The sequence below is a fragment of the Eptatretus burgeri genome, chromosome 2 (assembly GCF_056783735.1).
Source record: "Eptatretus burgeri isolate ZD-2024b chromosome 2, Ebu_testis_v1, whole genome shotgun sequence".
Lineage (NCBI taxonomy): Eukaryota > Metazoa > Chordata > Myxini > Myxiniformes > Myxinidae > Eptatretus > Eptatretus burgeri.
The window spans coordinates 99,335,879-99,359,333 of NC_140962.1; the positions used below are offsets into that span (position 1 = coordinate 99,335,879).

Here is a 23,455-nt window from a genome sequence, read left to right on the forward strand (position 1 = left end):
CTCGTTATCTTACGTATATGCAATAACTAAGTTCTTTTTAACACACGACTAAGTTAGTCATACCACAAGATCATTAAGCTTCAAGACAAGCGTTGTTTTGAGACAAAATGAATATGCAACATATGGGCTGCAGCTGCAGTCAAATGGCTGCACACCTTTTTGAGTGGAAATACTCAGCCAACTTCCATGCAGACCCGAGCCCTGAATGTATCTGAATTACCATTTCTTCAGACAGACAACTATGTGCTGAAGAAGCATAATCTTCTGGAGGTCTGGGGGGAGGGGGTTGCTATTGTCTTCCCAGGGATAGTTATGGAAAATAAGGATTTATCTACAGGATGGCCTGAAAGTTGCTTTTCCCATCCCCAGTAAAGCATTCGTTCTTAAACTCTTTTAATATGCAGGTTTTATTGTGCAGTACTTACAATAATTAATGCCATTGTATTTGTATATGCATTCTCCCTGCACCACTGCATTTGTGAAGGGTTGAATGCCGCTGTGACCCAGAGAGACATTTTTAAGGAGACAGGACATCTCGAGTGTGCAGTGGATGCGTCCCTGCTGACTGACAGCCTTGTGAACCACCCCCCCCCCAAAACCACCACATCAGTCAGCCCAGAGCTCCAACAAGTGCATGTGTCACAGGTTAGCATTGCAGCAACAAAATAAAAGTAACTCTTAAATGATGCTCATGATGACGCAGATGATGGTAAAAGTGGAGGTTCGGAAGGTTGACATGACGGACGGGATTGAAAAGTTGAGATGGAACATGAGGGCTGGGCAGGCAACGCTGAGGATGACGACGGTGTACAGGACAGGCAGCATGGGGTACACAGTGTGAGATTGCCACCGACCAGGCCAGGAGTATAATAGAGGGGACGACAGAACAGCACCGCTAAGGCCAAGGAATAAAACTGGACCACAGGAGACAGAGAGCAAAAATAAGAGCGAGCTGGAGCAGGAGACTGAGTTAGCAAATCCATTATGTATCGATCCAGAATGCAACATAAAAGTATTGAAAACAAGAAGGGCATTCGGTAGAATGCATACCTCCGCCCTGTAATGCCTGATCCATGAGAACATATCTTGTCCAATACATCTTTGAAATATCATGCTATATATCGTTTTTGAGCCCAATTTCTTAACGATGAAGAATCACTTCAAAAAAATATAGTCATCAGATCCGGATCTGGATCTTCATAAAAATCTAATCAATTTGTCGTGGTCACACACCAAACCTGTCCACCAAGTTTCATTCGAATCAGTCAACAACTTTTTGAGATATCGTGCTATATATCAGTTTAACCCTATCCCTCAATGGTGAAGAATCACTTTAAAAATTATCAGATCCAGATCCGGATCTTCACCAAAATTGAATAATTTCTTCCTTGTCACACACCCAAAATGTATACCAAGTTTCATCTGAATCCGTCCACAACTTTTTGAGATATTGTGCTAGATATTATTTTTGGCCCAATCTCATATTGGTGAAGAATAACTTTAAAAATTCGAGTAGCGGATCTGGATATGGATCTTCATCAAAATCTAATCAGTTTGTCGTTGTCACACACCGAATCTGTCCACCAAATTTCATCCAGGTCTCTCGAAAACTTTTTGAGATATCCTGCACACAGACAAAAAACCAAACAAACAAAAAGAGGACGTCCTGCAGAGCACGATACTTGCAAAATCTATAAAACAAATTTGACCTCAAAAATAATTGGTGGTTTAATTCAATGACCAAATATGCAACTCCTTCAAATTTCAAGTGAATTGGATGAAAATAGACAATTTCAAAATTTGGCCTATGTTAACCTTCTAGCCTATGTGGACCTCCAAAATAATTGGCAGTTGAATTCATTGGCCTGAAATATGTATTCTCCTCAAATTTCAAGTTGATCAGATGAAAATTGAAGATTTTAGAAATACCACCTTAGTTGTTGAGCTTTTGGTCTATGTTGATCTCAAAAACTAAATGGCTGGTTTAATTCAGTGACCTGAAATATAAATCCTTTTCAAATTTCATGTTAATCGGATGAAAGTTGAGGATTTTAGAAATACCACCTTCGTTGTTGACCTTATGGCCGAAGTTGACCTCAAAAATAATTGGCTAGTTGAATTACTATACCTGAAATATAACTTCTCTTCAAATTTTAAGTCAATCAGATGAAAATTGAGGATTTTAGAAATCTTAGTTGTTGACCTTTGGCCTATGTTGACCTTTTGGTCCATGTTAACCTCAAAAATAATTAGCTAGTTTCTTCATATATAACTAATTAGCTTCAAAATCCAATCTTCAAATCGGATGAAAATTGAGGACTTTAGAAACACCACTTTCGTTGTTGACCTTGGGCTGATGTTGACTATTTGGTCCATGTTGACCTTAAAAATAATTGGTGGTTGAATTCAGCGACAGGAAATTTATATCCTCTTCAAATTTCAACTCAATCAGATGAAAGTTGAGGATTTTAGAAATACAACCCAACTTGTTGAACTTGGGCCAATGTTGACCTTTTGGTCGATGTTGACCTTAAAAATAATCAGTTGGTTGAATTCAGTGACCTAAAACATAAATCCTCTTCAAATTTCAAGTCAATCAGGTGAAAGCTGAGGATTAAAGAAATACCACCTTAGTTGTTGACCTTGGGCCTATGTTGACCTTTTGGTCGATGTTGACCTCAAAAATAATTGGTTGGTTGAATTAATTGACATGAAATATCACTGCTCTTCAAATTTTAAGTCAATCCTCTGAAAATTGAAGATTTTAGTAATCTAACCTTCGTTGTTGACCTTGGGTCTATGTTGACCTTTTGGTCGATGTTGACCTCAAAAATAATTGGTGGTTGAATTCAGCGACCTTTAATAGAAATCCTCTTCAAATTTCAAGTCAATGGGATGAAAATTGAGGATTTTAGAAATCTCACCAAAGTTGTTGACCTTGGCCTATGTTGACCTTTTGACCTCAAAAGCAATAGGATTCTTCCTTATGACAAACTCCACCAGAAAGTGAAGCTTCGTGAAGATCGGTTTAAAATTGTGACCTATCGGCGATAAACAGACAAACAGACAGACAGGCAGGCAGATTAACAAAATCGACTGACCAATATACTTGAAAAATCTTCGATTTTGCAACTAAAAAACAGAGAGAAAGGGGTGAAAACATCATCTCCTTCACCTACAGTGGCGGAGGCAACAAACACCGGAAGAAAAACAAAAGATTCAACAGCCTGAGGCCAGAAAGTTAAAAGGGGAAATAAAACAAGCACAAGCAGAGGATATTGGCACATGTATTGGGGAAATGCATGGCAGGGCATGTGACCCCATAGGTGAGTGCATCCGTGCAGGAGGAGCTGGCAGAGAAGGCCGATTGGGAGGTCGAGCCTATTATTTTTGAGGTCAACATAGACAAAAAGGTCAACATCGGGCAAAGGTCAACAACTTCGGCGAGATTTCTAAATTCCTCAATTTTCACATGATTGACTTAAATTTTGAAGAGGATTTATATTTCAGGTCACTGAATTCAACCAACCAATTATATATTATTAAGGTCAAAATAGACCAAAAGGTCAACATAGGCCCAAGGTCAACAGCTTCGGTGGTGTTTCTAAAATCCTCAATTTTCATCCCATTGCTTTGAAATTTGAAGAGGATATATATTTCACCAAATTCAACAAGCTAAATATTTTTGAGGTCAACATCGACTAAAAGCTCAACATAGGCCAAAGGTCAACAACTTAGGCGAGATTTCTAAATTCTTCAATTTTCGGCTGATTGACTTGAAATTTGGAGAGGAGTTGCACATTTGGTCAATTAATTCAACCACAAATTATTTTTGAGGTCAAATTTGTGTTATAGATTTTGCAAGTATCATGCTCTGCATGACGTTGTCTTCTTATTCTGTTGGGTAGTCGATCTAGTCGAAAAAAATATTTTTTTTTTTCAAAAAATTTTTTTTTTGAGATTTGTTCTACCCTTATTATTGGCTGCTCTTAGAGCACCCTTATTTTCACTTTTTCCGTCTGTTGACTGCTCTTAGAGCACACTTCTTCTGGACATTTCCATCTGTCTGTCTGTCCGCGAAACTTTGGTCAAGCCTAAACTTTAGTCAAGGGGCTAAACCACTCAACCGATTCCAATGAAATTTGGTAGGTAGGACCAATATTTCTGGGAATCATGTGCTTTCGAATATGAGACCCCGGGCCCTAGCAACGGCATAGCAACGGCCCTTTAAAGTGGTCAAAAAAAATCGAAAAAAATAAAAAAATAAATCGAAAAATCGAAGCTTACAGTTCTGTGCGCAATCTATCTAGCTCCCTTCATGCCAATTTGCAGCCCTAACAAAAAATATTTGTAGGAGGAGATAGATTTTGTGCGAGTATATGTCGAACATTTCAGAAACGGTTAATTGCGAATATCTCAAAGAGAATGAGTCTGATTTTAATGAAACTTTGGTGAAATGAGAGACTAGCATGTACACAAAATGAATGGTTGCTATGCACACCTCCGTTGCTTATCAACAGCTAAAATATTTTATCGGACATCGTACAATTATTGTGGACTGTACAAAAAAACCAATACCTCCGAAACTGGACCTCCGAGGGACCTGTTTTTTTGTGCCCAAGGAGAATGTCTTACAGCATCATATAAAAAATAACATCTTTAGCGAGTAGATAAATGGAGTTACCAGGGCTGCCATTTGTTAAAGTCTCTTTGGAAACATGCCTGAAATTTCACAAGGCGGGTTTCTGGGCGCAAACTAAGAGGTCTGTGATGATCATATTTATTGTGCTAAATTGATTGATAGCATATACATGAATATCGGCTAATCGCGTCATCCAGCTTCCATCTAGAGTGAGCAGCCATGTCGTCTACCAGCTTGTCAGTATTTAAAATGGCAATTTCAGTTAATAAAATGGCGATTTATATGAAACTTGGTGGGTAGGTTCATACCATGACCTAGTTGTGTGCAAATGAGAACTGTTGCTATGGACACCACCGTTGCCTAGCAACGGGACTTTGAAGTTTTTGAAAAATCATAAAAAAAAATTTCGAAAATCAATAATCGGGCCACGAGCAACTGTGGGCAGTACATTCAGTCATATTGTCAAAAATTTCCAGCCGGATCCTATGAAAACTGTCAGAGAAGATAGACTTTGAATGAACCCTGGTAGAAAACAATAAAAAAACGAAGTTCGTTATATCTCAGAGACTATGAGTCAGATATACATGAAACTGGTATGGTAGGTTCATGGTATGTCCTAGTTATGTGTGAGAAAGAAGCGTTGCTATGGTCCTCTCCGTTGCCTAGCAACGACCGAAAAACCTCTAAATGTGGGGGTATTTTAACGAAAAAAACAATCTGCAGCATGAACCCTTGAAGCTAGAATCATGAATTTTCTTGTGCTTAATCTTCAGGTCATTTCCCCATCGAACGGGCCTATCGGGTCAGGTTCTTGGGTGGTCGACTACCCATGTCCGCCTACCGGCTTGTCTGTCTGTTTGTCTGTCTGTTTTTCGCCTGCAGGTCACAATTCAAAACTTCACCAAGTTGTAGAAGTAGTCTCAACTGAGAAGCAGATCGAGTTTGTGGTCAAAGGTCAAAGGTCATCTTGAGGTCAAATTTCTGAAATCGTCATTTTTCATCCGATTGACTTGAAATTGGAACAAGATTTGCATATTACATCACTGAATTGGGAAACCAACTATTTTTGAGGTCAAAAGGTCAAAGCTCAAGTCGAGGTCAAACTTCTCAAATCATCAAATTTTATTTGATTATCTGTTTACCTGTTTACAAGTGTCCCTTTGACAGAGACCATCGATGTATTCGCACATTTGCTATATCACATGGAACTTGAGCATCCGCCCATTTATGAATCTCTCTTCATCAAATTGATGAACATGGTGAAAAGAGATGTCGAGTTTAGCTTTAATAACATGATGTTCGTCCAAATTGATGGGGTGGCCATGGGTTCTCCTTTGGGCCCAACGTTAGCAAACGTTAGTTATGTGGTGTATTTTGTGTGGCGTTTGCGTACTGGTGTGTTACATAATTAATAAGAGACATAACTAGAACTGTCACTTTATAACCGCTGGCAGTGATGACTGGGTACCAAGATGTCCCGCTTTGATGTAACCCTGCTTTGATCGGACACCTGTCCCTGACCCATGACATTTTTTATTATCATTATGAAATTGGATTTGAAATGCGATTAAAATAAATTCAATTCAAATCAAATGAAAGACCAAAATCGGTACAATCCTGCATTGGAGTGAACATAAGAAACCCAAACAAGCAAAAAGAAAAGATGAAGTCACCAGGAAGAACCTGGATAGGACTCGTGTTTCAGCTGCTACTCCTCCACCCTCAAACCCATCCAGGCACAGCTAAGTGAGCCTTGTTCAAAAAATATAAATTAATTAAAAAAAACTCAAAAAGAACACCGATCAAAAAAATTAAATAATTCTGACTGCCAGACTATGCATTCGATCAAGTTGAAATTTAAACCGTGTCTTTGCTATCATGGCTACAACATTATTTTGAAGTTTCACATCGATTGATTAAGCAGTTCCAGAGAAAATATTATTTATTTTTTCCAGTCGAATATGGCTGCCAAACCATGTGACCTATTTGCTTCACCTAACTGCGTTACCTATCTGCATAGAGAGATCTGCGTCATAATTTACTATATCCATTTATAGAAAGCCCACTTTCTCTAGCCAGTATACTTGATGGGGCTCTTTCAGTTCAACGAGATATAAGATTGGTTTGATCAATGTATTCGTGAGTCAAGCTAAGAGGATATGTTCAAACTCCAAGCTTCAGACAGAGATGGACAAGATTGCCGGCATCCTCACTGATAATGGATATCCTGAGTATATCACCAGGAGGTTTATGCACAAATTCCTCACTGCTATCGATAAACGGAATATGGGTCCTGAAAAATGCCTGGTCTACATCAAGATTCCTTGGAAAGGGTAAATGTCACAAAGATATGAGGAACATATAAAAAGATGTGTCTCAAACACGTATATGGCTGTTCGTCCAAGAGTGATTTTCACCTCTCGATGTCTGATTACTGCAGTTAATAAGGATGTTCTTCCTGCCTCAATACTTAGCAATATTATTTATGCTTTCAAGTGCCGATGTGATGCTAGGCAGAACTACCCAGACTATGACTGACAGAATCAAATAGCACGTCCCTTTGTCCATCAGGAAAAACACAATTGTTACACGAACACAGCCGGTACGTACGTGCTTGTAGGAAGGTCCCAGCATCAATCCCAAAATCGTGTGCATCAGCTATTAAACAGCATTTGATTGAGAATGCAAACTGTGCTGAACATTGTAATGTGGATGCATTCAAGATATAGAGTAGAGGACGAAGTATAACACATCTCCTAATACTAGAAGCGGCATTTATCTATTCCATGGACGATATGTTATGTCGGCAAAAAGAGTTTGTCCACTCACTTTGCTTATTTGTGCAAAGAAGAAGAGGAACACGAACTCGTCTCATGAACACGGCTGGTTATGAAGAAGATTCGACAGCAGCCTTAACGGCTCCACCTCAGACTCTGCAACCTCCAAGTGGAGAGCTGAACACTGAGCAGGCTCCTCCTTCCGAGACCACTGGGAGATGATGACGCAGCAGTGGAGAACATCCAATCAGAATTTACATCCTATTAACTTGAAAGTTGAACAGGATTTGAATAGTCCATCACTGAATTGGGAAAGCAACTATTTTTGAGGTCAAAAGGTGAAAAGTCAACTCAAAGTCATACTTCTAAAATCATCAATTAATCTGAAAAATAATCAATTTTCATCCTATTGATCTGAACTTTGATTAAGATTGTGAATTTTAATCTTAATGAAATGGACAATTCTTTGTATCCATGGTAAACTTTGGAGAGGGGGTGGATTTTGCAAATATCGTGCTCTGCACGTCTTTTTCTTGTTTTTCTGCCTGTTTGTGTGCAGGATATATTAACATGTTGTGGACTGATTTGGATGAAATTTGGTGTTCAGGTTGGGTGTGAGATAAGGACCAACTGATTATATTAGTTATTGTTGAATATCCAGATCCGGTTCTGGCAACTAGAATTTTTCTCTCTCTCACACTCCCCTCCCCTCTCTGTCTGTCTACATCTCTGGAGATATATATATATATATATATATATATATATATATATATATATATATATATATATATATATATATATATATCCGAGGTCTGTCTGAAAAGTAACGGGACTGAGCCTGCTGTGTGCTCCACTTACACAACTTGAATGAACGGGTTATGTCACAGTTTTTAGCAACACTTCAGCAATATATATATATATATATATATATATATATATATATATATATATATATATATATATATATATATATATATAATTGTTGATGGTTGACTGCGCTCATTGTGTGATTTTCTACAGGTCGTGCTTTTCACGTTGTATAGTCTGAGCCGTTGCGCTATGAGTCATGAGCAGAGAGCCCATCTGAAGTTTCTTGCCAAGCTTGGCAAAACATCTTCCGAATCCTTCGCAATGCTGCTGTATGGCTACGGGGAAGAAACGATGTCATGTACACGTACATTTTAATGGCACAAGAGGTTCAAGAGGGACAGGAGGAGGTTGAAGACGATCCACGGTCTGGAAGACCTTCAACGAGAAAAATGGTGGACAACATCGAGCGTGTGAAACAGATGGTGCGTGCAGATCGTCGAGTTACAGTGCAGATGATTGCTGAGGAACTTTCCATCAACAAGGACACTGTCTGGAGCATCATCACTGAAAATCTCGAAAGGCGCAAGGTGTGCGCAAAGATGGTCACCAAGCTATTGTCCGTGGACCAGAAACAGCAAAGAGTCACTGTCTGTCAGACATTATTGAGCGCCTCGAGGATGATCCAGACCTGCTCGGGAGAGTCATTGCTGGCGATGAATCGTGGATATTCGAATACGATACCGAGACCAAACGGCAGAGTTGTCATTGGAAAAGTTTGCCATCACCAAGACCAAAGAAAGCAAGGATGTCAAAGTCGAAGTTCAAGGTGATGCTCATCGCGTTTTTTTTTGACATCAAGGGCATCGTCCACTTCGAGTTTCTACCACAGGGGGTCAAACAGTGAATCAATACGTGCACAAGGAGATCTTCCGGCGCCTCATGAGATCAGTCTGGGACAAGAGTGGGGATCTGTGGAAGAACAACACCTGACAATGCCCCTGCTCACAGTGCCCTGAGCATCCAACAGTTTCTGGTGGAGAGGAACGTGCCAACTCTGGAGCAACCCCCCCCTATTCGCCAGATTTGGCCCCTTGTGATTTTTTCCTCTTCCCCAAGCTCAAGGGGGTGGTCAAGGGGACGCGATTTCCTGATGTGGAAGCCATCAAAATGGCCGTGACGACGGAGCTCCGGAAGATTTCCAGAAGATGCCTCCCGGGGGTTCATCGAAGTGTGGAAGAAGAGGATGGACAAGTGTGTGAGACTGTAAGGAAACTATTTTGAAGGGGACAAGCTGTGATTTAAATATTTTTTTTGGAATAAAATTTCTGTTAAGTCAGTCCCGTTACTTTTTAGACGGACCTCGTATGTGTATTGTATATGTATGAGTGAAGTACATAACTGGATGAGCCATTCATTGGTTAGGCAGGCAAATGGCACAGTATTCCAACTGACTATAGGCAATATCAGGTCAGCAGCCTCAGACCAGAAGTGTTTCTGACGAGGGTGGTATTGATGGTGTCGTGTGCCATCTTTCTCAGGGAAACTTCCTGGCTTGGGCTGTGTTGAGCCATACCAGCAATCCCCACTCCCGTATTTTCCACACTCCACTGAAACAAATCAATACCTTTGTGCCCCTTCTCTTTTTCCACAAGCCCTCCCTGCATTTTCACACTATTGGTCTTTAGATATGTGGCTTATGTTTGCTTGCTTCTCTGCAATTCCATCAGTTTGATTTGCTTCTTCCTTCCCTTCTTTTAAATATTCGAGTTATATCCTCTGAATATCTCACCTGTTTTGAAAATCCCTTCACCCTCATAAATATTTGCTTGCGATGTTTGTGGTTCAAATAAAATTACTTCTTCTTCGAAAACAGTAACTTCATGCTTCCCAGAACTCTTTCACCTAAAATGATCAATAATTATTTGCCTTTGTTTGAAAAACCCAATAAGAGGAAACTTCTGCCATGTTCCATCACAAGCAAAAGACAAGTAGACTATTTTTGTTGTTCCATCGCAGATGCAAGTGGAGTTGAATTCCATAGCTGCCTTGAAGCTTTTACAACCCAAAGGGAGAATTGAGAAAGAAGTTAGGGAAATGGCAAGGAGTGAGCTAAGCAGAGCAGACGGGGTTGTCTTCAGGGAATTGTGCTGTGACCTGGGGTGGCATAAATATATGACAGAATTTGAAAGCAAATTAGGATCTAGTGCTTTAGGGTTTCTCTGCCAAAGAATCACACCATCTCAAGACATATGGCTTGGTCTGTTGCCATCTTGAAATAATAGGAACTATGCAGAGACTGATTTGAAATTCGACCTTTACTTTCTGAGCTAACTTAGCTGCCATTGATATAACAATAGACAAGACCATTGTGAGACAGTCAACGAATTGCACCAATATACTGTACAAAGGGAATCAATTCCAGAAAGAACATTTTTGGTATGCAAGCAAAGGATCATGTTTGCACTGAGCAACAATTAACATTTTTCATTCCATTCCAGGGGTGACCACTGGAGTGCATAGAGTGGTGTTTATACTTCATGTGTAAAAACGTTGGAAATTTCTGGAGCAAATGAGCCTGGAAGGGCAGCTCTTTTGGTTTGGAGCTTTAGTTTCTCGTAATATAAGTAATGTATTTCTTGTACTTCTGCCTGACTTCGATTTGATTCACCTCTTTATGTCCTCGCTCTTGTAAATCAAAACCTTGTAAACCTTGTTTTTCAAAAAAAAGTGGACTATTTGAGCAGTCTGATATTCTGTCGTTTCTTCTGCTATACCCTTCTCTCTTGCAGGTTACGGTGGTGGTGGTGGTGGTGGTGGTATGCCATTTCTAAAAAGTCGTCAGCAGCACCTTACATCAACTATGACGTAGGAAGTTCACAGTGGAACAAAAAGTGAAAATCGTGATTTTGTGGTTTGAGACAAAATCCTACATGCAGGTGCGCTGACGATACTGTCAGAATAACAATGCTCACACCCATAATGGACCTTCCAATGGGAGTATTCAGCAGTTTGTGGAGCACTTCCAAAAATCAAAATAAAGGCAAGATTGGCCGCCTACCAAGAGTTACCAAGGACCAAGAGAACATTGATCTTGTGAGAGATTCTGCTAAAGAAAGTCCTAAGAAATCCCACTGTCGGCATTCCCGAGAACTGGTGATCTCAGCCTCATCTGTATGGCACATTCTCACTTCTGAACTCAAGCTCTACCCCTACATCATATATGTAAGGCACAAACTAAGTCTGAATGACATGGCTCGCCACGTAACAATGTGTGATTGGTTCAGTGACCGAATGGAAAGGTACCAAAAATGGATCAATTCCTTGTAGTTCAGTGATGAAGCATACTTCCATTTGAATGGGGCTATCAACAATCACAACAACATCTTTTGGGTTGCAGAGCCTCCTGAGGAGGTGTCTGAGATGTCTCACAAGGGTCCCAAGTCCACTTGCTTCTGTGCATTTTGTTATTATTATTTTTATATGCAATGCCAAGGCTCATACAAGAGTTAACACACAGAACATACAACAAGGGGAGCAGGAGACAAGAGGGGTGGGAGTGGGAAGCAAAAAACAGTGGGGAACAAAGACTTTAGGAGATCTGTGGAAGGGAAAGAAATGGGACGGGGAACATGGGGAAAACAAGGTGGACACTACAGGGACTTCAGATCCCTACACGACAGAGACTTTCAGGAAGGAAAACAGAGAATTTGAAGGAGGTGGGTTTGTAATGGATTAGCGGGGGTAGAAAAGATCATGGTTTTCGATGGGGGAAGATAAGAGATGATTTTGAACAGCTGTTTTGAAGACCTGGAGGGAAGAGTGAAATTGAAGAGAGTGTGAGTTTGTTCCAAAGGTGGGAAAAAGAGGAATGCACGAGTGAAGGTGAGCAGTGATTCTTGATATTAGTAGTTTTACCAGAAGCGGGGTTGCAGGCGGACCTTGAGCACCCTGCGGAAATATGTGGGGGACAGATAGCAGACAGAGCAGGAGAGATGAGGCTGGAGAGGAGATGGTAGAATACAGAAAGAGCACCGACCTGCCTGCGGTGAGAGAGTGAGAGAACAAAGACTCAGCCTCATCGCAGGAGATACCAATGATCTCAAATGCCTTAGTTTCCACAGTGTGAAGCCGAGAAAGGTGAGAGGCAGGAGCACCAGCCCAGAGGGGAGAGCAGTACTCCATCAGGCTGTGGACGAAAGCTCTGTATGTAGTCAGGAGCTCAGATGGGCCAAGGAAGGACTTTGCATGGCGAAGGATGCCCAGTCAGTGACTGGCTTTGGAGTGCATTTTGGAAATGTGGGTTTCCCAGGAAAGGTCAAGGCAATCGTGAGACCCAGAAGCTTGAATGAAAGAACTTCTTCAAGAGAATTGTTGAGAAAGCAGATGGGGGATGGGGGGGTTCCAGATGATCCTTTTGGAGAGACATTGTGAGAGTGTGAAATTTGTCAGGATATCAGATGGGGCATGCTGAGAATTTTGGAGTCAGGACCAAAGCCTGCTTGAACAGAGGTGGAACACTCGTTGAAAATTTCAATTACAAGCAGTATAATGAATGGTTTGAAAATGGCATGGTGTATGCTTTACATCAATGTATCACTGAACTTGCTAGCTTTTGTAATTTTTCTACAACAAAACGGTCAAAGAGTCCACTTTTTTGAAGCACCATGCCACCCTGTATACATATAAAACCAGTCAGTCACAATTTCTGATTTTTGTTCCTATATATATATATATATATATATATATATATATATATATATATATATATATATATATATATATATATATATATATATATATATATATATATATATATATATATATATATGTGTGTGTGTGTGTGACTAGATCCAATCACTTCTCTTGCCCATATTTGGAGGGAATAACCAGTCAGCTCTCTCCTAATTACCATTGAGAGACGTGATTGGGTCTCCTTATTATAATGTTAACTGCTATTGGCACCGCATGTGGTATATCCTTGGGAGCCTCGGTGGTGAAAGTTTCTGTCTACACTGTCGCTGATGACTCACGAACAAGTGAAGAAACCAGTCCGGCAGCTAGGGAGGCGTGTAACATTGGGAATCTCATGTACAATATGTACGACATGTGAATGTCTGTTGCTGTGGAAGAACCCAGACAGGGTTTCAAACAGCAAAGGGCTTACCTTGTGTTGCTTTTCTTCTTTTCTTGGTTGCTTTATGCAGCTTCCTTTACCTGTAAGAGCATGGGGATTAATATATCCATACATATATACATACATTCACACACACAACACGACTCCGCCAAACATGGGTATATGCATTGCGGTTTTGCTCTATCGCAGTTGAATTATTGTGATAAAATGTGCCGATTGCATCATGGGACCCTTGCACTATCACAGTCTGGTGCGAAGGAATACACAACCCTGCATTTCCATCTCACCTCACAGCCTCACACTGCCCTCCATCGCAGACTCAGTTGTTCTTTTGATATCATTCGATAGTTTTCGATTTTTCGATAGTTTGATATTGTGTGACATTGCGTGATTTCGTTTGTGATCATGTGATATCACGTGATTTCGTTTGATATCATATGGTGGAAGGTGTGTTTTCATGTGAGAACACAGGGGGAATCCATCCCCAAGCACGCCCTCCACAGGTTGCGGATATGGAGATGACTCTTAGATATGAGGGTTAACTGTGTAAGCAGTCAGGGACAATGTGGCGGTGATTGTTGAGGTTAAGATTGTTAACTGGTGGAATTGTCATCCTTACAAATCCTTCAAATAAGCAATGATACAATCACCTGGTGAGTCAGCGGTGCCATAAACCTTCTCCCCCACTGTCTTGTGGGTTATCCATGTTGGAGTAAGGCCAGAAGAAGGAAAAATCCGATATAATACCAATTGGCAGGAGAAGCTCATTAGGCTTGGTTGCCAATTTTCCTAGTATCTGATGACTGAACCTAATTCATCCTCAGTATCGTTGGCGATGCACTGTAGTCATAGCCAGTTGAAAGCAATGCCACCACGATAAGTGGATGCCAAAAGAAGAAGAAGTTTGATATTGTGATGTCACATGATTTCGTTTGTTATCGTGTGATATTGTATGATTTCGTTTTCGCAAGTCTTAATTTCATTGTGGGGTGTTCATGACAATAAATAGTTATGAAGAAGAAAAACATGTCGGGTTTTAGTTCCCATCATGTACTGCATTTTTGGCTGCTGGTTGCATCATTAGTGAAAGGCACGGCTATGCCGCTGATGAAGATCGCAGCGGTGAGAGAGTGAGAGCTTTGGACGAAAGCTTTGTATGTGGTCAGGAGCAAAGGTGGGCCAAGGAAGGACTTTTATTATTATTGACATGCATCCTCTTTTACACCTCTATTACCTCTCGAGGTAATATTACCTCCCAATTTAACCACAATTCCTCATAATTGAATGAATTTGCTTCTTATTTTAATAGCTTTTAATAACATTTTATAACGTTTCATTTGCCTTATTTCACTAAAACCCCAACAGCCTGGTGTTGGCTGAGCAGCTAGGATGGTGTCTTGGTGGTTGGCTTTGCAGTTAGGGTGGTGGCTTGGGATGTTGGCTTAGCAGCGAGGGTGGTGGCTTGGGATGTTGGCTTAGCAGCGAGGGTGGTGGCTTGGGATGTTGACCTTACCAGCTAGGGTGGTGGCTTGGGATGTTGGATTAGCAGTTCGGGTGGTGGCTTGTGATGTTGGCTTCGCAGCTAGGGTGGTGGCTTTGGATCCTAGGGGATCCTAGTGGTGCTCTATTACCATTATACTGGTGTTTATTTTGCCGACCCCGGAAGGATGAAAGGCTGCGTCAACCTCCTGGTGTTAATTCAGTGGGAAACGGAACATGAACTCAGGACACTAGGATCTCCTAGGATCCAAAGCCACCACCCTAGTTGCGAAGCCAACATCACAAGCCACCACCCTAGCTGGTAAGGTCAAAATCCCAAGCCACCACCCTAGCTGGTAAGGTCAACATCCCAAGCCACCACCCTCAATGCTAAGCCAACATCCCAAGCCACCACCCTAACTACAAAGCCAATTTCCCAGCCACCATCCGAGCTGCGAAGCCAACACGAGGCTGTTGGGGTTTTAGTGAAATAAGGCAAATGAAACGTTATAAAATGTTATTAAAAGCTATTAAAATAAGAAGCAAATTCATTCAATTATGAGGAATTGTGGTTAAATTGGGAGGTAATGTGAAAGCAAGAAATATAGAATGAACCAAGGAAGGATATCAGAGGAAGAATGAATTCATGATTTTTTTTTTTGGAGCGAAAATATTTCTTTGTTTGTTTTGAAGCGAGAAGTGGGAAATAAGATAAAGTTGAGAAGCATGAAAGAGTACACTTGGGATAAAGCAGAATGAGGGATGTATCTTGAGAGGTTTTCACTGGTCTTCATTGAGAGATGCTTGAAATTGAAGCGCGAGATGGAAGCTGTCATGGCACCTTATACTGAGGTCTATAAGGATGTGCAGAACAAGGCAAAGCAGACAAAGATCACATCCTTCTTCACAAAGACTGATGACCCTGACGACCCTAAGCCAGGGACATCAACATAATCTCAATTACCTCCAACACCCTCCATCATCATCATCATCATCATCATCATCATCATCATAAGTAAGTACAGTATAAAGCGTTTTTCATTTTTACTAGTTTAGGCAAAAAAGTCTATAAATTTTAGAGTTTTTTCCCCTAACCCTATTTTCCCCATAAGGTCTTAACTTTGCACATCATGGGTTTTCCCCAATGGGGATTTTTTTTAAAGAATGTAACCCCCATGATCAGGGAGGGTCGCTGTATACTCGGGCTACAGGGTGTTCCAAAAAGACCCAGACAAATTTGGTTGTTAATATATTTCGAACCAAAATGATATAATGATACATTTTGGTTTATATTGTTACAGATCTGGAAACCATTTGCATTCAACATACAGATGTCCCAAAAATCAGTTATTCCATTTAGTACATGTGAGACAGGTCCCTTTCCTTTTGTCTGGTGGGAGAATCAAAGGCGTGCATTGTGATTTCTTTTTAGTTAGGTTATTACATCTAATAAACCATCCCATCTGCATGACCCCTTTGGCCCATCACGCTCAATCACTACCCGCTGGCTGCTCGTACCTTGACTTGCCGAGAGGGGGGTCTCGTGGTTCCAGTTCTTGGCTCCCACGAATGTTGTAACTCTTGTACGATGACCTTTGTGGCGCTGATACTGTTACTCGTCGAGAGCGAAGCCACGTGGAGGAGTAACTGGGTCTCCTGGCAGGGGCATAGGCCCCGCCCCAGAAAGGTGGGCCGGAGGACCCTGTCCAATCAGAGGCGGACAGCGAGGTGCGTTTTCACCAAGGGCCCCTCCCCATGGAGAGAGGCCAATAAACCTCCGAGACTCTCTGTAAAAAGAGGCTGGTTGAGTTTGCTTTCATGGTGGCTATAACGAGTCAGTTTTGTTTCACGGTGGCTGTATGTGGTTCTGGAGTTTCACGGTGGCTGCTCTGATGAGTCTTAAGGAAGGACAGAGCGACCCTGACCTCCCTCCGTGGACCCTGATTGTTCACCACCCGAGCTCTGCCACGAACCACGAGTCCTAACATGCGACTGGGTACTGGACCAACGACCTTTGTCAGGTGCCGCATCGTGGAGCATGCCCTTCCTCCGAACTCTGACCAGGTACACCACCGAACTCTGAACCCCAGCTTGTCTCTCTCCACGGCTGCGAGGGTCCAATAAAGACTCTGGGTTTCTTTTCATTTTGTGTGTGTGGGCCCATCTTTCAGTAGATCTGAATAAGTGTTTTTTGCTCATTGTAAATATTCCTTCTAGCATATTCGCGTTAAGTCTTGCCTTTGTCTTTTTATTGCAAATAAACATTTGGAGAAATATTCCCAGTCCGTTTCTGTCCCTTCTTGAATTGGTCCAGCATGGTTCGGATCTGAGTTTAGGCGGGGTTTTATCCCCGGTAATCCGTTCATTCCAGCCGGCACGGCTTTGGCAGTTTCCGCTCGACTGCACCCGAACCGGAGTTGGTAGTCGGTAGTTGGAACTCTACCGCAGTCAGTAGAGTGACCCGGTTCGAGCAAGACATGCGCAAGACAAGACATTGCGCCAACAGTTGTTGCCTTCTCACCAAGATGCTTGCCCATTGTCCTGTAGCCCATCCCAGCCTTGTGCAAGTCTACAATTTTGTCCCTGATGTCCTTAGACAGCTCTCTGGTCTTGCCCATTGTGGAGAGGTTGGAGTCTGATTGATTGAGTGTGGACAGCTTTCTTTTATGCAGATAACGAGTTCAAACAGGTGCAGTTAATACAGGTAATGAGTGGAGAATGGGAGGGCTTCTTAAAGACAAAACCAACAGGTCTGTGAGAGCCGGAATTCTTACTGGTTTGTAGGTGATCAAATACTTATTTCATGCAATAAAATGCAAATTAATTATTTAAAAATCATACAATGTGATTTTCTGGATTTTTGTTTTAGATTCCGTCTTTCACAGTTGAAGTGTACCTATGATAAAAATTACAGACCTCTACGTGCTTTGTAAGGGGGAAAACCTGCAAAATCAGCAGTGTATCAAATACTTGTTATCCCCACTGTGTGTGTGTGTGTGTGTGTGTGTGTGTGTGTGTGTGTGTGTGTGTGTGTGTGTGTGTGTGTGTGTCTATATATATATATATATATATATATATATATATATATATATATATATATATATATATATATGTTATTTTTCTTTCGCATTTTCGTTTTATTACATCCAATATACTGTTTTTGATGCCAATATACTTTATCCATAACTATATATCCTGTTAGATTTTCTCTTGTGTCTGAAATAAACATACAATTTATGTTGATCATTTTATCTTCCATGTAACAATGAAGGCACTTTTAATCTGTGGCAGCGGCATAATTAGGAAATAATTGCCTGAAATAATGTGAAAATCAAATTTCCAGCAAAAGTTTAAAGATGTAGGTAAAGGGCTGAATTTCATGCAAGTGACAAAAAAGCAAAGAGTAATGTGGAAAAGGGTTCAAGCCAAACTTTTCCTTTTGATCCAGGCCATCGAGTTACTCATATTGTAAGGTCAGATTGAGCATTTGTCCTCACCACATCTCTAAAGTTGATTTTCGCTCGTGTTTTTTTTATCATTAATTCGTAGCTGAATGGACTAACATTATTCAAGGGCACCTTCCCTTCTCATAGATAAAGCAGGTTGTGCATATTGGTCTTTTCATACATTGGGTGTCTGGTATATCATAAAGACAAAAACCTGAAGAAGACGATTTGATATATAAAACCCAAAATTGAAAATTTCAAACCTGAACCATCTCATAAGGCAGTACAATGACAGAAATCCCACTTTAGTAATTCAAAAGTGTCCATTGCTGGAGCTGCCTGTTCTGGTGATATGTGCAATATTCAAAGCAGTTTCTGCAATATCATCGAGTTGATTGTGGATCTGGAGGTGATTTTCTGGAAGTCAGACAAAACCTCAGCCTGGAAAGGTTACCAGCCAACCGCAAAACCCCACGTTCACATTAATCGGTGAGAAGTTAAACCAGGGAGAAAGGGGGTTGGGGTAAGACATCCAATGGAGAGAGGTGGGGTGAGTGGTGCATAGGAGGTGAAAGAAACAGGAAGAAAAGAAGACCTAAATGAAGGTACTCGTATTGTAAGGACACACACACACACACACACACACACACACACACACACACACACACACACACACACACACACACACACACACACACACACACACACACACACACTGGGTCAATTGTTGAGCACTGTTCTTTGTTGACATTTCAATCCAAAAAGCAAAGTTCCTCTCGGGTTTATTCAGTGAGTCTGCAGAAGCCGAGCCAGCTATCACGATTTGTAACAGTGACCCAAACTGTCAGCTGTCAAGCTCCTCCTCAAAGTCGCAGTTTATATTAAGTTCAACATTCAGCCAGCATATTCCCTCAACTACCTCCCCATTTTCTAAAGTATCAAGTTAAAGACGTCTTTTTTTTTTCCACATACATCTTTTTTATGATACATACGTAGACCTACACAGCTTTTCTTTTATGTGTCCACCTTGAGGCACCGAAGTGAGTGCACCAGTTACCCAGAGGATGTCACGGTAGAAAATATCTATGGACAATAACATGTCCTGTCTGGTGTTTCACAGGTGAAACCAGCATATAGCAGGAGGCAGAAGGAGATTTAATAAGTAACATTTATTTATCTCGACCAGTCTACCTTTGAAACTCAAAAATGATTAAAAGAAACACTGAATAATTTTCCAACGATTTCCCAGATTCCAAAAGTATAAATGTCACAAATGTCAACGCAGCGATGAATTAACTCACGACTTTTGAAGTGGTAACGTATTTCAAGTAATCAGTCACTTCAGGAACCAGAAATAAACTTCAGCAGGTGACAAATGGGTGAAGGGTTGGCTGTGAACACATTCAACTCGGTAGAGCACATACCTCCGCCATATATATATATATATATATATATATATATATATATATATATAAAGACGAGCTGGAGGACCCTGCATTGCCCGGGGAAAAAATAGGAATAAGAAAGGGGTAAACTGTGGTGCTGAATATATATCACTTTTATATATCACATTTAATTTGGACACATTTCACATTTTTGTCGTCAGCGTTCGTCATCAGTGGTCCAGTGCCTCGGGGTAGACCACATTGCGTGTCTGACTGTTGGGTGCCAGGATGCTAAGCTTCACTGCACTGCCGGTCCGAGAGGCAGCCAGATACAGCTGGCCGTGGGAGAAGCACGGGACAGAGAGGTCGACACCGATTGCCTTGTACGTCTGACCTTGAGCCTTGTTGATCGTCATCGCAAAGCATGGCTTGCAGGGAAACTGGAGTCGGTGAAACTGGAAGGGAAGCTCGAAGTCGGATGAAATGAGCGAGATCCTCGGCAGAAGGACGACTTCTCCTTTGTATGGTCCACAGGAGATGGTGGCCTCAATGACATTGGCATGCAGGGTTATGATGCAGCGTGTGCCATTGGTGGTCTTGGGTGGCTCCATGTTTCGCAGGATCATGATGGGTACACCGAGTTTCAGCGTGAAGAGGTGTGGTGGCATTCCTGACAACTCGAGCGAATTGAGCAGCTCAACAGGGTAAGTGACTGCCTCCTCATTGCAGATGACACTGTCTACAGACTTGAAGATCCTCTCATCGCAGGGGAACTCCCATGAGCCTGTTGTTGAACTGTTTGACATTGGTGTTCAGCGGAGAGAGAATTGTACGCTCAGCCAGCCACTCAGACCTGACTCCATTTCTGGTCAAGCAAGGGTAGACTTCAGCCTTGAGCTCCTCCAGTGTGGAGATGACCTTGCCCCGCCCAGGAGGAATTGCGATCGTGTCTGGTTCAGCTGCAAATGGGATTTGTCCATTGCCAATTTCCAGGAGCAGCTTGGAGAAGTTGGTGGCCCCTTCATCGCCAGACAGTGAGCTTGCATGTTGGTGGTCAGGTGCTTGACAGTCACATGGCACCACAGGGTGGACATCTTCAGGCTGACATTGACCACTGGAAGGCCTCTCATTGCCTCTCTTGAGCACTGGAAGGATCTGCCGGAAGTCTCCGCAGAGCAGGGTGGGGATGCCTCTCATGGGTTGCTGGACTCATGTGATGTCCTGCAGTGTGCGGTCTACAGCTTCGTAGTCTGACTTGTGTGTCATCGGGGCCTCATCCACAATGATGGCAGCAGCATCCTTGATGACCTTGCACAATGCTGTTCCACGCTTGATGTTGCATGTTGGCTGCTCTTTGAGGTACGTGTCGAGTGGGATCTTGAAGGTTATGTGCAGCGTTCGTCCTCCCTGGAGCAGTGTTGCGACAATTCCACTGGACGCAGTAGCAAGAGCAATCTTGCCTCCTGAGCGAATCTTTTCAATATTGTGTTGATGGCAAAGCTCTTGCCTGTGTCTCCCGGTGCATCGAGGAAGATGATGTTGCTGCTCCTGTTGCCATTGATGATGCTCCCTTGCTGCACCAGTTCAAGGACTGTATTGTAGACCTGACGCTGGTCATCTGTCAGGTGCTGTTGGAGGTCATCAGCCTGGACAGCCAACTGCTCTTGGTTGTAGTCCACTTCCCTGAAGTACTCTTTCTCGGGCCTATCTTCTGTGCCCCTCTCTGGTGTAGGTAGGTTATACGAACTGAGATGACGACTGCCCATCATGATCACCTTGGCCTCGAGGGAGCAAAGCGCAAGGTTATAGACCTTCTTATTGTGGTCAGCATCAGGATTGCCAACATTGTGACAGTGCTGGAACAGGTAGTCTTCAGAGAGTAGGTCACGGAACTGATCCCAGAGTGTGCGTGGATTGCTAGGGAAACAGGTGGTGAGGATGACTGCCATGAGACTCCTGAGGTTTGGTGGAGACTGGCTGAAGCCTGCCTCCTCCATAGCAAGGTGGAGGTGTTAGTAATTTTCCAGGAGTCCCCTTGCGAGACAGGCTTCATGGAAGGACAATTCCTGCCCATCCATGGTTCTCAGAGCAGTGAAGGAGGAGAGTCGACAGACTTCAGTCAGGAGAAGTTGAACATAGTAACAGTCACCCTGACTCAGACTGATGCTATAGATGCGGCCAATTGCCGGATCCTTCCAGATTGTATGTGGACCTTCGACCACCTCTCCTCGCTTGCGGTGGGCCCACTACTTGTGCGACTTGTCCCACGTGTAGTACTCAGGCACCTTGTGGTATTTGAGCATCCTGGCAAAATCGTCATGACTGCAGAGGTCGAAGAAGGCAGTCAGCGTAGTGGCTGGCAGTGGTCACTGTGCCCTTTCGACCGCATTGTCCACATTGAAGTTGACTGAATGGCCATTCTCAAGGTGGATGGCTAGGCCAATGACTGGAGGGAGATGCTCGGAAATTGGGTGCTCCAGGATCCTCCAGACTGCCTTGCTGCTGCTGACATAGTGTGCATTCTGGAACTGAGCTACCTCATCCACTTGACGGTTTCTGGCCTCCTCATTGGCTCCCTGCAGTTCAAACACTGCCTGATCGGTCCCGTTGGTGACATACTTTCTGATATACTTGATGCTGTTGATGCTGGAGCAGATCTCAACGTTGATGTGGCAATTGAATTGGTGGGGGAGGAACGGGTTGTGGGGTACCACCCACCAGTTGGTGACTACCTGTACCACCCATTTTCCCTACTAGCACATCTTTATTTCACCGGTGTGACCACCATCTTCTGGCTTGAGATGGCGATACTTTGGGTATCTGTCATTTCCTTGCTCAGTGCTCTGCAGGAAAGGCTTTGGGAAATCCTTTGAGCACTTGCAGTCCTTCATGCAAGGGCTTTTCTGGTTGAGGTTTCCACATGGACCGTGGATCATGTGTGCCATGACCATCTTGTGCAGTAATGGATCTTGCTCCTTGTCGGGAATCTCAGCACTGATGACCAGGTCAATGTCTTTGGGCTTGACCTTGTCCTCTGAAGCAATTCACAGGAGGATGTGGGCATGAGGAAGACCATGCTTCTGGTACTCAATGGTGTACAGGAAGGCTCTCATCATCCCAAAAGCTCCCTTCTTTAGTCGCTCCATGAGCTTCTTGTTCTTTTGGCGAAAGACATGGGCAATGATGTCTGGGTGATCGTGAGGCTCTTGTCCTGGCAGGAGGTTTTCCTGGACCTCAGTCCATTTGGGATTCGTGGTCATCATGATGAAGAAGTCAGGCCTTCCCATGCAATGCACATAGGCCGTTGCATCACTCTGTTTCTCATGCATCCACCTCAGCCCACAGGTGTATGTTGCTGGAAGGACCACCTTTTGTCCAACACTGCGAGGGTCACCATCGCTGGCGATGAGGCTGTCACGGAGGTTGGTGTAGTTATCAGAAAGCAAGTTATTTTGCTCCCGGTGGATAAAGCCCAGTCGCTCTGTCTTGATCTTGCAGTAGACATCAACCAGAAACGGCTGAAAGAGTAGTCGCATCTGCAGTATGTGGCTGCCCTCTCTCACAATGATGTGGTAGCTGCAGTACTGCAGCTGTGTGAGTTTTCGTCCATCCTGTCCAGTAGCAGTCCTGGCCACCACATGGATGCTGTAGCCATCTGTTCCATATGGGAACACTATGGGATACTGTAGTGCATCATTAGATGGATGCAGCTCACTGATCCTTTTAAGTACCCCATGCGAAGTCTGAGGACAATGTTTCTGGGTTCTGTTGGCTCATTGTCC

General features: G+C 42.6%; 1 long non-coding RNA gene across 1 annotated transcript in view; it reads right to left on the reverse strand.

Moving 5' to 3' along the window:
- Positions 1–410: 410 nt before the first annotated feature.
- Positions 411–23,455, reverse strand: part of LOC147032662 (uncharacterized) — a 49,331-nt gene continuing 26,286 nt past the window's right edge. The window contains exons 2-4 of the long non-coding RNA XR_015052133.1: positions 13,394–13,443; positions 7,472–7,630; positions 411–914 (exon numbers count right to left, since the gene is read on the reverse strand). This is a non-coding gene — a long non-coding RNA (uncharacterized LOC147032662). The remainder of the gene's footprint in view (positions 915–7,471; positions 7,631–13,393; positions 13,444–23,455) is intronic.